At 45.9% G+C, this 16,747-nt stretch overlaps 1 protein-coding gene and 1 long non-coding RNA gene across 2 annotated transcripts in view; one reads left to right on the forward strand and one right to left on the reverse strand.

Annotated features, from left to right (window-relative positions):
• Positions 1 to 16,747, reverse strand: part of GPR3 (G protein-coupled receptor 3) — a 146,495-nt gene that overhangs the window by 44,890 nt on the left and 84,858 nt on the right. The window lies entirely within an intron of this gene.
• LOC310710924 lies at positions 102 to 10,193 on the forward strand. Its single transcript, XR_014528308.1, has 3 exons — positions 102 to 504; positions 6,128 to 6,317; positions 9,282 to 10,193. It is a non-coding gene; the product is annotated as an uncharacterized lncRNA (long non-coding RNA).

Here is a 16,747-nt window from a genome sequence, read left to right on the forward strand (position 1 = left end):
GAAGAAGAGGATCCCAGCAAGGGGTGTAGCCGGGACTGGGACACACCGGGGAGGCAAGCAGGGGATGGGGAAGGAAAGGTTGGTGTAGGAAGTACTCACGGGGTGAAAGAGGATGGCGAGGGGAGGGAGTCAGTGCAGAGGAACCAGAGCAGAGGACCCATCACCAGAGCCAGAGGGGGCCCTGTTTCCACGAACACAATGGGCTCTGAGGCATAAGGAGCAGCAGACAGGGTGCTCTAGGAGGCTGAGGCAGGCAAGGGTCCACAGCCCAGCTCCCTAGCTGGCCAGGTGGGGCTCGCTAGCTCTGGGAAGATGTGATTCCTCAGATGGAGCAGGCTTAGAACAGGTGAGGGTCACCTGCCTCGTCAAGCCCAGATGCTGCAATCAGCATGCAACGTACCAAAGGGAAGCAGAGCTGAGGTGCTGTTTCTGCTCAACTGCCCATGTTGATGGACCTTGGCTTGGACCCTAGACTGAGAACTTGACATACCGACTTGCCAGGAGGTAGGCCAGGGCTTCAGGACACCCGCCAAGCATTCCTGTGGGGGTGGTGGGACTGCTAGAAGGGCCTCCCCTAATGATCCCAGAGCCCCAAGCAGGTTCGTATGGAAGCTTCAGATAGGCTGGGCCTAAACTGTGTGCTGATTCTTGGAATAAAGCCTTTGGGAATTTTCGAGCTGAGTGTCCAATTGTTGTATCCAAAAGTGGGAGCCCAGGCACTTGCTGGCTCAATGCATCTTTCAGGGCACTTGGAAGATAAAGTGATTTAGCACAAATTTTAAAATTGATTGTCACAATAAACAGGCTGCTAAAATGGCACGATCAGGTGTTTTGCCCCTTCCTTATCCACGTGGTTAAGTTATGCCCTCTCGGTCTGAACAAGACATAATTAATCGCATTCATATCCTGCCTTCATATCCCAGGAGTTCAAGGCATCATACACAATGGGGTGTATATTGCCCTGTTCCTTCTGATGTGTTCGAAAGTCCGTTGCAATTCCACATGCGGCTCACAGTGGAAGTGCAATCAGGGGCATAGGAATGACAAGCAGTGGGGGCGGACTGCCCCGGGTGCCCTCACTGAGGGGGGTGACATTCGGCGTGCTGCCTGCCCACAACTCCCAAGCCTACCCCAAGCCGTTGGGGTAAGGGGGGAAGCTGCATTGCTTTTCCGGCAGCATTCCCCCCCTTCCCCCTTCATTTTGACAGCTTGGGGAAGGTTTGGCAGTCGCGGGTGGGCGGCGGGCTGAATGTCCCCCATGAGTGGCTCGCTTTGTCCCCGGCTGCAGGGCGCGTGCACCGCTCTGGGGCACCTGAGCAGCTATCCTGTGCCTGGAAGGGCACCCTCTGTGCCACACACCCCTCGGGAGCGTGCCCGCCCTGGGCAGTACGGGCACATGCTCCGCCACTGAGTGCAATGAGCAAACAGGGTTTCTAGCCCTCTGGAAGCATCTTTGTTTTGAATCGTCTCATTTCTTTGTCGGTGATATTTGACAGGGTAGGGGGGCTGCCGTACGTCCGGAATTTCCCAGGCATTACTGGGATTTCAAAGGCAGAATGGATGTCCAGGGGGAATTCTAAAAAAAGATCTACAATTTTGGGGGTGCCCTGGTTTTTACTTGTTGAAATATGGCAACCCTATGATGGAGCCATTGCAGCTGATGTGCTTGGCAGACTTTTGCAAATCTAGGTGACTCCAGATTAAATGGAGGGGAAATCGTCTCGCATTTGTCATACTGGCATTGCATGGGTGCTGTGAAATACTTGCATGCATTGAGGTATTAGGTTGTCTGTAGCAATTTCCTGTTACCCTGAATCCTGGAACTGTCTATGCTGTTTCTTAAACACGGGTTATAACCCTGCTTAGGGCAACTGTTAGACTGAGCTTAAGGCAGCTGCTGAAATTGATTCCCACACCAAAACACCCACTAGCTGAGTGTGAACACCAGAACTTTCCCGCTGTGTCTATGTTTGACGTCTATTCGCGAGCGCACTTAAAAACAAAAATTCTAACACAGCATGGGTTCCCTGTTACTTATCAGAGAAGGCATTCCCATTATGGGAGAAGCTGCAATTGTCATCAGTCTATGCCTCATGCTTCCTGGCTTTTACTTATGCAATGACAGTCAAATGTCTGGTGCTCTGCTCAGCCAATGGAAAGAATCCACTTAAATTCAGGTGTGGGAATATTTTCCAGCTTGAGGGCCACATTCCCATCTGGGGGCCACATGCCGGTGGTGGGCAGGACCAGGGGCAAAAGTGGGCAGAACAACATATGTAAATTTTGCCTTTGTACACTAGGCTACTTCCTGCACACACATGTCTCTGTCTTCCATCCAGGTTAGCAAGAGGCATCATCAGAGCTCAAGGACAGGCAAAAATAGTTGGGTGTGAAGCACAGCTAGTGAGGGGTGCAGCCCAGAGAGAGAGTCCCAAGGGCCACTCTCTGGCCCTCTGATTTACTTGATGCCAGGCCAGGCATAGGAATGGGAGAGAAACTTGGTTTAGTTTGGATTTTAATACAAACCTTCTTAATTCACACTTCCTGAAACAAGACATGGAATATATTTGAATACACAGAATATATTTGAAATTCACTCATCTCTGAATTTTGCAATGCAGTTCTCCAACCCAAAAATGTGTAGGGGGGGAAACTTACATTAGAGGAAAGTTTGAATAACAATAATGCACAATTGGTAAAAATGACATACAAAATGCATTATATAGGGGGACGTCATTTGCAAAAAGTATGCATATTAAGCCAAATTGCATACAGAAATGTATGTGTCAGGAAAATTTTGCACTAAAATGCTGATGAATTTTCATGAGGAACCTTTTAAAAAAATCACAAAGGGGTGTAGAAATGTGGGGAACAAACTTTAAGACTGGGAAAAATGAGAAACTGAAACTGAATAGATTTGTTCTTTCTTATCCACTGGTTATTGCAGGGGATAGCTTCTACTATTCCAATCCCAGATTGTTGGACTGGAATGTTCTCATTTAAGCTGTCATAAATTAAGTTCCTTTAAAAATTAAAAAGTGTAACTGACTCTCTTTTTTACACAAACCCACACACGAAAAACCAAACACATCTCACTGCTTCTCAGTGGACACATGAACATCTCATATCTCAAACTGAAATGCACATGTTTGGCATAGAGACTAAAGCAATATATTAGTATCTAGAAAGAAGTTGGAATTTTTAAAGCATGATTTCAAGTTTGTTCAGACAAACCATACTTAAAACTAACCATAGTTTGTTGTGGTTAAAATATAACTATAAACTGCGGCTTGTTGAAAACAGACAAGTGCTTCCAAAGTGCTACTCATTGCTATATCAAAAAAGGAAAAGGGAGGTGGGCGGGTGAGAGGCCAAGGCTCACCAGACTTGTTCCCATAGCACTAATCTATGGCTTAGCATTGACTAAATGGAGCTCCTATGTTCCTGTCAGACAGTTTTCTTGCTTGTTTGATTTTTAAAAGCCTTTGAAACTACAAAAATTCCTTCCAGTAGCACCTTAAAGACCAACTAAGTTAGTTCTTGGTATGAGCTTTCGTGTGCATGCACACTTCTTCAGATACACTGAAACAGAAGTTGCCAGATCCTTCTATATAGTGAGAAGGTGGGGAGGGGTATTACTCAGAAGGGTGGTGGGAATGGGTGATTGGCAGATAGCTGAGATGAGCCTGTTGACGACTCTTAACGACTGCAATAGGTCTTACAGGAAAAGGCAAGGGGTGAGAAGGTGAAAAATGGCTTAGTCATGTATAATGAGATAAGAATCCAATGTCTCTGTTCAGACCAGGTCTCTCCATGGTTTTAAGTTTGGTAATGAGTTGCAATTCAGCAGCTTCTCTTTCCAGTCTATTTCTGAAATTCCTTTGTAGTAAAACAGCTACTTTGAGATCTTGTATAGAATGTCCTGGGAGACTGAAGTGTTCTCCTACTGGTTTCTCTGTTTTGTGATTCTTGATGTCTGATTTATGTCCGTTTATTCTTTGGCGTAAGGTTTGGCCTGTTTGTCCAATATAGAGAGCTGAAGGACACTGTTGGCATTTGATGGCATACACAATGTTAGGCGATGAGCAATTAAATAGTCCCGAGATGGTATGTGTGATGTTGTTGGGGCCAGTAATGGTGTTGTCCGGGTGTATGTGGCAGCAAAGTTGGCATCTGGGTTTATTGCAGGCTCTGGTGCCAGTGTCCGTGTTAAGTCTGGTTGTAGTATTATTGTGAGTTAGGAGTTGTTTAAGATTGGGTGGCTGTCTGTAGGCAATGAAAGGTCTTCCTCCCAGAGCTTGAGAAAGAGAACTGTCATTGTCCAGGAGAGGTTGTAGGTCTCTGATGATGCGTTGTACTGTTTTAACTTGGGAGCTGTATGTGATGACTAGAGGTGTTCTGTTATTTTCTTTTTTGGGTCTGTCTTGCAGCAAGTTCTCTCTGGGTATTAGTCTGGCTCTGTTGATCTGTTGTCTAACTTCATCTGCTGGGTATTTTAGTTCTAAAAAGGTTTGCTGTAGATCTCTTAGGTGAGAGTCTCTGTCTGTAGAATTGGAACAGATGCGGCTGTAACGTAGTGCCTGGCTATATACAATGGACTGTTTGGTATGTTTGGGATGGTAGCTAGAGGCATGTAGATATGTTTGTCGGTCAGTTGGTTTACGGTATAAGGTGGTGTCTATGCGCCCATCCTGTATTTTTATAGTAGTGTCCAAAAAATGTATTTCTTGCATAGATTGATTCATTGTTAGGTTGATTGTGGGGTGAAAATCATTAAATTTCTGGTGAAAGGTGTCCAGGGTCTGTTGACCATGTGTCCAGATGATAAAAATATCGTTACAGACCCATTCCCACCACCCTTCTGAGTAATACCCCTCCCCACCTTCTCACTATATAGAAGGATCTGGCAACTTCTGTTTCAGTGTATCTGAAGAAGTGTGCATGCACACGAAAGCTCATACCAAGAACTAACTTAGTTGGTCTTTAAGGTGCTACTGGAAGGAATTTTTTTATTTGGACTATGGCAGACGAACACGGCTACCTATCTGTATTTGAAACTACAAACATTTGTATTTCTGTGTACCTAGGATGCTTTCTGAGTTAGGTAGAAGCCACCACCTTCTTTCAGGGTGGCTCCTTACCACTTCTGTATTGACAGGCATTCAAAGGCAGATCCACAGTATACATTCAAATCACATGACTTTCCCCAAAGGATCCTGGGAACTGTCATTTGTTAAGGGTGCTAGGAGCTACGTCTCTGTGAGGGAGAAATCATAGCTCCCAGGATTATTTGGGGGGAGTCATGTCCTTTTAAAATGTTTGTCAGATGTGCTTTAAATACAGTCATACCTCGGGTTGAAGTAGCTTCAAGTTAAGTATTTTCGGGTTGCGCTCTGTGGTGACCCAGAAGTAACGGAGCAGGTTACTTCTGGGTTTCGCGGCTTGTGCATGCTCAGATGCACAAAATGACGTCACGAGCATGCACGAAAGTGGCGAAATGCGACCCACACATGCGCAGACATGCAGATGCATGTTACGTTTACTTCAGGATCCTGTTCGTATCCAGAGGTACCACTCTATACAGTATGGATCTGCCCTCAACCATTCGAGTTTACTATTAGAGTGAACAAGTGGGAACTGCAACAAAGTTATGCAAAATGGGGTGCTTCTGTTTAGGGTGCAAGCGAGGCATTCTGAATCAACACCCCCAATATTGCCTAGCCCCACACTTGAAAGTACCTTAAATTTTACTGTTTATTGCATTTTTATCCTGCAAGGAACTCAAGGCATTGTAAAGGTCTTCCTCTGATTTTTGTCTTCACAACAGTCTATGTGGTAGGTTTGACTGAGAGATAATGACTGCCTTCAAACCACCCATTGGGAAGGTGTGTTTCAACCTGGGTCTCCCCAGTCCTAATGCAGTACTCTAACTGACTACATTGGCATTGTCTCCATCTGTCCCCCCCCAAAAAATCTCAACCCTCATGGCGTCCCCTTTAAGCAGGTCAGTTTGCCCTTCTGAGTGGTAGAGACTGCCCTGCTATTCATTGCTACAGAAACCCTCACTTGTCCCATTTTGCCCATGCTGAATCTAAACTCTCTCTCTCTCTTGTCATTCTTCCAACAGCTCCAGTTTCTCAGTCACTTCTCCATGAAATGAAAGGCAAGACAACTGACCTTGGGAGGCTCTTGAGAGGCTGGGGGTGGAATTGGTACAGTGACACCACCTCCTCTTCTTTCCTTGGCATTCCCTCCACAGTGGCTCAATTCCGAGACAGAGTCCCGGGCAGAGAGAATTACACCAAGTGAGCCATAAGGTACAAGCAAAGCATCTGTGATTTGAGGCCAGCTAGGATCAAGCAGGGGAGAGTTTTGGAGGCTAATGTGTCCAACCCAGACGATTTTGGAACTGTTTATTTCAGTTTCTCTCATATTCTCATGTTGTTCAACCTTAATTTCAGTGCTCCATATTTCAACAACAATTTGCCATTTTTGTTTAAATTCTCATGAAAATCCAGCAGCATTTTAGTGCACATTTCTCCTAACAGACTTTTTTTTGCCGAATATTCACATTTTTGCACACACACCCCAGTATCGTGTGCATTTATATGCACACTTTACCCTAGTATATGCATTTTTGTAAACTTCACTGGGCTAAAAAAAACTGCATTGAAAAATCTGGACAAGTGCAAATTTAAAATGATGACCATGTTTTCCGTTCTCAGATTGTTTTGGAAAGTGCAAATTAGGGAGATTTGACTTTAAGTGGGAACTGAATTGAGTTTCTCCCCAGTCCCTTCTTGGGAGAGGCATGAACAGAGAGATGTTTTTCTCCCTTTCTCATAATATTAGAGATTGGAGTCACCTGATGAAGCTAAATTGCAGGAGATCCATGATGACACAGAAAAGGAAGCACAACTTCACATAAGGTAAAGGGCCCCCTGACCATTAGGTCCAGGCGTGGCCGACTCTGGGGTTGGGGTTTCAGCGCTCATCTTCCTTCACTGGCCGAGGGAGCCGGCTTACAGCTTCCGGGTCATGTGGCCAGCATGACTAAGCCACTTCTGGCGAACCAGAGCAGCGCACGGAAACGCCGTTTAGCTTCCCGCCGGAGCGATACCTATTTATCTACTTGCACTTTGACGTGCTTTTGAACTGCTAGGTTGGCAGGAGCAGGGACCGAGGAACGGGAGCTCACCCCGTCGTAGGGATTCAAACCGCCGACCTTCTGATCGGCAAGTCCTAGGCTCTGTGGTTTAACCCACAGCCCAACCCGCGTCCCTTCACATAGTACATAGTTAAACTAGACACAGTTATGTCCACCAATTTGAATGGATTTCAAAGGGGAGCAGACGGACCAATGTTTAACATGGGTACTTTAGGGATGCCTTGGGTTTTTAAAAAAATGGTTCGTGTGCTATCCTTCAGGTTTCCTAAGGGGATGGGTTCTGGCTCAGTGGTAGGGAACTTGCATTGCATACAGAAGGTCCCAGGTTCAAACCCTGTCAGAAACCCTGACAAGCACTGCCCGTCTGTGAAGACAATACTCAGCTAGATGAATCAGTGGTCTGACTCAGTACAGTGGTACCTCTGGTTGCGAATGGGATCCATTCCGGAGCCCCATTCGCAACATGAGCAGAACACAACCCGCGTCTGCGCGTGTCACAATTTGCTGCTTCTGTGCATGCGCACGACATCATTTTGAGCATCTGCGCATGCGTGAGCGGCAAAACCCAGAAGTAACCTGTTCCGTTACTTCCGGGTTGCTGCGTGATGTATCCTGAAAGAACGTAACCTGAACCAGACGTAACAAGAGGTATGACTGTATCAGGTAGCTTCCTGCATAAGGATCCTGAAGTGAGAGCGGGGGGGGGGGGAGACAGAGCCCCTGTGAGGTAGGAAATGTATGGTGTATGTGAGCCCCTAACTGACAGGGTGATTGTTACACTTTCCCCAACACTTACTGGATGTTCCAATTGATGTATCCTACTGAAGATACCTGGAATATATTCTGGCCATGGATATGGTGTTTTTGGAAGGGAATAGGCTCCCAGCTGCCTCTCGTTTTGTCCTGGGGTTGATGAAAGATACTTGGGATATACCTCAGCACCGAGTTTAATTGGACTTATTTCCAGGTAAATCTCTGTAGGACTGCATCCTTAGATACACAGGGGAAAAGGGAGCTTTGACTGCATCAACTCCAACTCTAGAAGAGTTGGACCCAGCTCCCATGGTTCTTGAAGTTCTTTAGCTTTAGACTGGACTTGGACTCAGCAGCTCTTCAGGCAGAGGACTGTCTTCTGTAAGGTTAGGCACCTGGCCACCATTTAAAGGCCTTATACCAGGGGTTGGCAAACTTTTTCAGCAGGGGGCCAGTCCACTGTCCCTCAGACCTTGTGGGGGGCTGGACTATATGGAGGCGGGTGGAATGAACGAATTCCTATGCCCCACAAATAACCCAGAGATGCATTTTAAATAAAAGGACACATTCTACTCATGTAAAAACATGTGATTCCCAGACCGTCCGCAGGCCAGATTTAGAAGGCGATTAGGCTGGATCCAGACCCTGGGCCATAGTTTGCCTACCCATGCCTTATAGTAAGTGTACTTAAGACTGCAGTCTTCATCTGCTACCAAGGCCTCTGCTCTGAACAGATTTTGGCTTCCTCCGGGCTGAGCTTTTCAAGCAACCGAGCAATCTAAGGAGGGTTTTGTTATTTTGCATAAAATGGAATGGCAATCTCCTACTTTTTTTAAACTAGCATTTCAGATAATACTATAACAAGAGAGAGAGGGAGGGGAGAAAATAAAACAAGAAAGCATTTTTTTAAAAAGAGCAAACAAAAACTTATTCAAGTAGGTAACAGTTTCTCCCACTACGGTGAAATGTAGTTCTGTTTAAATTATGGTAACTATTCCTAAATGTGTGTGTGTGTGTGTGTGTGTATTAGCATATGCACATTTTGTGCAAATCTGTGTCTTCCCTTTTTGGGTACATGTAAGTGGCCACCCTAGAAACAAGCCTGATGCCTTCTCTGAGTAATATTGCAAACTGATTCAGGGGGTGGTTGTGAGCAAAAGAACCTTTTAAGCCATGGCCTTCACAGATAGACACACTTTGCCCTTTTGCTTGCTTTCCAGGTGCTAGGCAAATAACGTTTGTTTTTAAGGTCTTTTAAACCTCATCCTGTGTTGCACTTTTTTCACAGTTGTTCAGCTCTGTTAATATACATTGGGCCCCAGGTCCGTGGGCAACCCTATTTTTTTTGGTTTTATGGCAGAGCAGTCACAAGTTGCAAAGGAGTAACTAATCTGTGCCAGATGATCTTGGGTATGGACTCTTGCACATGGCTACTAAGAGCAGACAGCAAATCAAGTGGAAGTGAGATAAGGGTATGTCATTAAGAGGAAGAGGCTGGCAGAGGCCTGATGTGTGGTTTTGCAGCTCCTCCATCTGACTCTTCTCATCCGCCTCACCCGGGCAGCTAAAATCTCCAGCCGCGTCTGTGCCATTGCAAGCAGCCAAGGAGCTCCCAGCAAAGGGTTCATTGTGCTGATGGCGTCTCAAGAGCAGAGCAGAGAGGATGGCCACCGTCTTGCAGCCCCCGTTTCTATACCGTTTGCCAATTGGAGGCTCTGGTGACAACACAAGAAAGATTAAGGAGAGTGGGGTGGAATGGCCAGAAAGCTCATCTCGTGGGCTTTAGGACACGGGAAGCAAATTGGCGGGTAGGAGCAGCTTCTTAAGAGTGGCCTCATGTGCAATTTTTCTTTTCTTTTAAAAATGACACTTCCCGGCCTCTCTTTGTGCACTAGGCTATTTCTGTGAACACTGGATCAATGTGGGCGAGAAGGGCAAAAGGGAGGCATTTGTTATGCAGACAAGCAGCATGGCACAAGGTGGTTCCATATTCACACTACAAAAAGATTACTGATTAAGATGAGAGTTAATACTCCATCCAGCCCACTGTTCTATTCAAATACAGTGGTACCTCGGTTTACGAACTTAAACCGAGTTCTGGAAGTCTGTTCTTAAACTGAGGTGCACTTTCCCTAATGAGGCATCCCAGCGCCGGTGCCCTTCCACCGTTTGGCTTCCGTTCTTAGACCGAAGTAAACTTCGCAAACCGGGACACTACGTCCGGTTTTGAGGAGTTCTTAAGCCAATAGTTCGTAAACAGGGCTGTTCTTAAACCGAGGTACCACTGTAACACTCAAAGCATACTTTTGTTGTATATTGTATTGTAGGACAATATATACTAATAAAATTATATATTGGATATAATCATATCAAGAACAAGAATATATTCCATTTGCTATATTCCACTTCTTGTCTCCATCAGAGCAGGGTATGACTAACACTCACATTGTTTGCAAGCAGTAGCTCCTAATATAATGCATATTCCTGTTATGTTTAATGAATAGATTCTTTTTTATGCACACTTCCCCTAATAGATGCATTTTTGTACACATTGACTGGTTTGAGAACTGCATTGCAAAATTCAGATGAATGTGAATTTTGAAGGATGGCTGTTTTTTGTTCTCATATTGTTTTGGAAATGGGTAGATTTACCTTTAAATGCAAACTTTCATATCTGTATAAATGTACTGCATCTATGTGCTGGCGAGGATGTGGGGGGAGAGGATAGGTACTTTGGATGGACATGTCCAAAAGTGGCAAATTTGGGGGAACAAGTGTTTAATGAGATACGTAACATTACAACATCAGCGCTTCACAATGTCTCCAGAGCTTGTGGTACTGAATCTGTATTTAAATGAGAATCGGGACCTGGTAGATAAATCTCTGTTTGCCTCTCCTTTGCCTTACTGCCCACTGGCCAGATGGAGCAAGTAGCAGGCAGCTGCTCTGGCTATGGAGGAGTTTTTGGAATGTGTTAAATGAAAAAGCACAGGACCCCCCTATTTTCTGCTTGATTCATTTTGTTTTGCTGCCTGTCAGCCACATGGAGCTCTAGGCAGCATCTACTTTTTAAAAAAGCTTCTTCTGGGGTGTGGAAAGCATGAGAATCGCATGTTGCTCATTTTGTTGCCTGCCAGGTACATAGCAGGCAGCTGCTTGAGGGGATATTTGGAAAGGGTGGTGGTGGAGGAAGAAACATGGGAATCCAGCAATTGTCTTTTTGCTGCTGTGTTTGTTTTGGTTCTGCTTGTATGTTGAGAGCTACCTTAGAGGTTGGAACATAAGGATGAAGGGAAGATGCGGCAATGCTTTCCTGCACTCCATATAACAGAGATTGTTCCCAAGCTGTTGGAGTGGGGGGAGCCCAGTGCAGAGGCACCATAATAATCATACCCGCTTTTTCCTGATTATTCTCCTTGTATACTCTTAATTTGGAAATATCACTGTTTATGTTTAGGTTGCCATGAATAGGGCCCTTAAAAAGTGTTGTGCACAGAGCCCCACCAACCAGAAATCCACCACTGATGAAAGCAGCAGCAAATGGCTACTTGTCTAATGTGTCATTGCTGGCTTTTGTTTCCTGCCAAGGAGAGGTACTTTGGGGGGTTTTCTGCGTCAGGTGCCAAAATAGAGTGTCTAGCCTCTGCATCCCCTCCTCATCCTGCAAATGTCTTGGCGTGTCCTTGTTCTAAGGATGCAGTTCTGAGCACTCAGTGGAATATATGTGCACAGGATCAGGCAATAATTCCCCAAGAAAACACATTGCTTTTCTCTGACACTTGAAAAAGCAGGCATGTCTGATGCATGCACAACACAGCTTGGGAAGACGTCCCACTGAATTTATGTTTCTAAACATCCCTAGTGCATTCCACTGCACCTGTGGCAGATGTGGGGAACCTTTGCCCTCCACAGCTGTTTCTGAACTACAGCTTCCATCACCCCTGGCTATTGGCCAAGCTTGCTGAGGCTGATGGGAGTTGTTGTTCAGCAACCACTGGAGGGTCCAAGGTTCCCCAAACCCCAACGTAGGGTATCTTCCCTTCATGTTGGATGGCCAGTTGCAAAAAGGGAAAGGGCTCGTGCACCTTTAATAGTTATGTGGAATGTGGAAATCTGGGGCTTCTGCACCTTTAATAATTGTGTGGAAGAGGAAATTTCAGCAGGTAATGCTTGCATGACAGGCTACGTACATCAACTGAAGTTCTCTCTTCTACACAATGATTAGAGGTGCAGGAGCCCTGTTTTGCATCTGGTTACCCTCCTGCCATGTGCATATGAATTGGCCCTGAATCACCAGAGTGGTTTCAGGGTTAGGCAGAATGCTGAGAAGTGCAGAACTGGTTAGGTGATCAAGAAACAGTCACTAAATGTGAGCTGCTAAATAGCTCTGATCTAAAAGCTTTAACGTCTCATTGCAAGCCCTAATACTTGCACTCTCCAGCAGATATCATATTTATCAAACTTTGGTCACCTCCAGGCTCATAAAATTAAAATACATGGCTTCCCCCAAGAATCCTAGGAACTATAGTTTGTTACAGACTCCCAGGAAGTGTGCTTTTGTAAAGGGGTAAACTACAATTCCCAGGATTCTTGGGGGAGGTAGTCCTGTGCTTTAAAAGCATGGCGCAGATGTGACCTTTCTTAATTCAATCCTAAGCAGCTCCTTAGGTTCCCCTTCCTTGCTCTAAGGGAATCTCACGTCTGGTGCAACGGTGAGTGGGCTGGGGTTGTCTCTGCTTTTACATCAGCTTGCAGAATGTCACCCTGCGGAGGCTAGCAAAGGTGTAGGTAGAGAGAGGGGGTTCAAAGGGATCCTGCATCCATGGAGATCATGAGAGAGCAAATTGTTAAAAAAAAAAAAGAGAGCAACTCAAGGCATTTATTTTCCACGGGGGCCCAAATTGCAGGAGTTATCGGTGGAGGCAGAAGCTGTCCACCATTTCCTGCCTTGTGTGCGGAACACAATCTCCTAAGGGAAGGGATTAGGGGGATTATATTATTCTTGGTTATCGCTGAAAGGCGGTGGGGGGACAGCAAAGAAGAAACCTCTGTTGCTGGGAATTCTGCCTAATCGGAGCAATTATTAGCTCTCCTCTCCCAGCTCACTCAGCAGTGCTGCTAGGAGGACATCTCTGACAGGTCTGCCTGCTTCCCATTTCCCCCTTCTTTTCAGGAAGGGAACGTTTGGTTAAAGGAGACCCCTGATGTAAAAACAAAAGGGGGCGGGGCATTATTCAGGCAGACCCAATTATGATCAAGCGCATTCTGTTCTGATGTAATAAGAAATAGGATGAAAAATCATACTACAGATGACTCTGATTTTTCTGCCTGTTCCAATCCTGGAGCAATGTTGTGATGTAATGGTGAGGGCAGCTATCCAGGGGTGCCGTGTGACCCAGCAAAAGGATTGTGAGAAGGCACCTTATTCTGTTCCCTGAATTTTGTCGCAAGCAGCGCCGTTTCCATGCCACTACAGTTTGCCTTCTGCCCCCAAAATGTTGTTTGTCCTGTAATGTAGGTAAATTAGTTCGTCCCATCTCCATTTCAATACAAACTAAATGCAAATGGGGGGAGCACTCAATTAATGTCTTGTTGGTGGAGTGAAAGCAGCAACGGCAACCTGTGCCCATCAAATTTGCTGGACTGATTTCCATTCCAGACATAGGCAAATAAGTGAAAACTGACCATTTCCACTCCTCTTTCTGTTTTCGTTGGAATTCTCTACATTTCTACCGAGCCATAAGTTGTCCTTGGAGTGGAGAGCAGAAGAGAAGCACACTCTGGTCCCTGCCAGCAAAAGGAAACACATGACCCCCACCGCCAAGCTGCAGTTAGCTTCTCTCAAACAAGGATTTTATTGGGTTGCAGCAGCCGGTAACACAACTGCATATTTCACATGGAGCAGCATGTGAGGCTCCTTTGAACTGTTAAGCATACCATGTTATAGAGCCATTATGATTATTTAAGACTTTTTATTCTTTATTTTAATGTAGAGGTTAGAGCTCTGATCTTCCTTGGTCTAAACAAAACAAAAACAAAAAATCAGCAGAATGTTGCCCCTTTTCTCTCCTGAAAAGCAGCCTATCAAGCTGCTACTGCAATCCTGTAGAAGCAAGACCCATTGAATAGACTGGGGTTGACTTCTGAGTAAACATGCAAAGGAGTTTGCTGTAAATCATCCTTGTGAAACGCTCACAGAATGGGAGGGGAAGCCCCTCCCCTAGTGGTATAGCCCTGCTAAAAACATTTGTGGTGAGGCCTGCTAGTGGTGCAGCAATAAAACTGCTAGCCCATTTGCAAAGCTAAGCAGGGTCTGGTATGGTTTCAGATTGGATGGGGGATGGTGTGTTGAGATGCCTGCATTGCAGGGGGTTGGACTAGATGACTCTCAGGGTCATTTCCAACTCTACAGTTCTATGATCTAATAATTTGTGCAGGCTTTGTCTGTCTGCTTGCCAGACAGCTGCTACTTCAGCTGCAAAAGTTGTGTCTTGCTACAGAGGCCAATCCTCTAATTTGAAGGGATGCTAAGGGACCGTTTTCTATTTGTAGGCATGCTTACTTTTATGGGGAAGGTACGTAGCTCACTGATTAGAGAGTCTGCATTGCATGCAGAAGGTCCCTGGTTCAATCCCTGGCAAGTTCAGGTAGGGCTTGCAGAGATTCCTGCATGAAACCCTGGCCAAACCGTGTAGACAGTACAGTGCTAGTGGTCTGACTTGGTACAAGGCAGGTTCCTCTGTTCCTATGAAGGGGTGTCTGGTTCAAGTTTGGTTTAAAGATAAAGAACTGCATGGTTCAATCTGCAGTGTCTCAGGTAAGCCTGAGAGTTTCCTGCCTGAAACCCTGGAGAGCTGCTGCCGCTCAGTGTGGACAATACTGAGCTCAATGGATCAGTGGTCTGGCTCAGTACAAAAGCACTTCCTCTGTTCTTAAGAAGGGAGAGCAGGAGGGGATTTTCTGTTGCCCATCAACCATTAGCACTAGGACAGCAGGCTGAGCAGACACCCAGGATCCCCACTATGGTGAGAAGTATTTCTATCAAAATCATAGTGATGTATACATTTGCATCTATTAGCACATGCAAATGTTATGTAGATCTCTTGTCCTTTTGTCCTCTTCTTTTGGTGATGCGTTTTGTCTTCCTTTTTTGGACAGCAGTGTATGCTACTGTTTACCCAAGTGAATGTATATAAGGAGCCAGACTTCCAGTTACTGCTGGAAGGTTCTGATGTGGTTCTGGATATCCCAGGTGAATCTTAAGGAGACAACAGATAAATGCTTCTAGAGAAAAATTATTGACCAAGTTGTTGGTTTTTTAAAAAAATAAACGTGTCATTGTTCCTTTATTTTCTTGAAAGGACTGCTGCACTTTTAACAGACACGTGACACGCAGTGTACCAACAGGTGAAGCTGCCCCTCATATCCTAGCGTCTCTTATGCTGTGCATAGCTGCGTTTGTTGGAATGCTGCATCTCACGTAGACGTTAAATCATTCTCTTGTGGGATTCACCCGGCTGGGAGAGCCATCTGCAGTGTGAAGTGCAAGAGAGGAGAAATTAGGACAAGCGCACTGCGGCTTCACTTGGTTCCTCAGTCTGCCAGAGGCGTTTGCTCTGGACCCTCGGCTCCCCAAAATGAGTTTTGCAAGTGAGGAGCAATTACACTCTCTGGTGGCAATACCAGACCAGATCTGATCCTCCTCCTCCTCCTCCATTTTGTTTTGTTTTGGGACTAGGCCACCATGAAGCTGGAAATGTGGTTTCCGCCTAGGCTAGGAGTGCCACTGGGGGCCATTTTGTTTGTTTGTGCTTACGACTTCCCTCTTGCTGTGATGAATGATCTGCCGTGCCAGAGAGCTTCCAAGGCTGCAGCAGCAGAAATGTTGCTCTGTGTCAGCTAGAGGACTGCTGATCATACCGCTCAGGGCCAGCAACCTCTCTTTCAGGCCCTTGCATGCTGCGGGAGCAGCAGGCTTTCATGTCGCCTGAGGGAAATCCTCCGGCCTGTGCTAACAAAGGTCCTTCAGTAAACTGCAAATGAGGCCGCCTGTCCCTGCTCTCATTAGTCAGGGCCCTCCCCACACTGTCGTTTACAGACCTTCCAAGTGTCCCTGTCTTGCAGGGAGAGCCCTGGATTTACAGAAGCCATCCTGGTTTCTGATCTCATCCTGGAACGTCCCACTTTTCCTTAGGGTGTCCCTATTTTCACTGGAGAACTGTTGGAGGGTATGGAGTTATCTGACCTCCAAGCCATCTGAAGGCAGCCCTGTGTAGAAAAGTTTTTAAATGTTTAAAGTTTTGTTGTGTTTTTATACACATTGGAAGCCACCCAGAGTGTCTGGGGCAACCCGGTCAGACGGGTGGGGTATAAAAAGTAAAAAAAATATTATTATAGAATACGACGTCCCTATTTTCATCGGAGAAATGTTGGAGGGTATGCAGTTAGTTTGGGCAAGAAAGCTAGGACGCAAGGAGAGCCGGACTCGCAAAACTGGATCAGAATTGCCCTCCAGTTGCTGTGGGTCTCCAGCTCTCATCAGCCTCTGGACCAGTGGTCAAAGATGATGGGAGTTGTAGTATAGCAACATTTGGAGGGCACCATGCTGGTTACCCAGTCTAGACCAGTGTTCTGTTTCCAGTAGGGGTCAGCGACTGTCAGATGCTTCTGTGAAGCTCACAAGTGGGGCATGTTGACTCCCAGCATCTCCTACTTGGGAGTAGGCTGCTTCTGAACATAGAGGGTCCGCATAGCTCACAGCCCCTTGATAACAGGACGGATGCCTCTTGTAGTACTATAACTTCCCCATGAAAAAAAATTAGAACA

The sequence above is a fragment of the Podarcis liolepis genome (genome assembly GCF_965112155.1).
Source record: "Podarcis liolepis genome assembly, chromosome: 7".
Classification (NCBI taxonomy): Eukaryota; Metazoa; Chordata; class Lepidosauria; order Squamata; family Lacertidae; genus Podarcis; species Podarcis liolepis.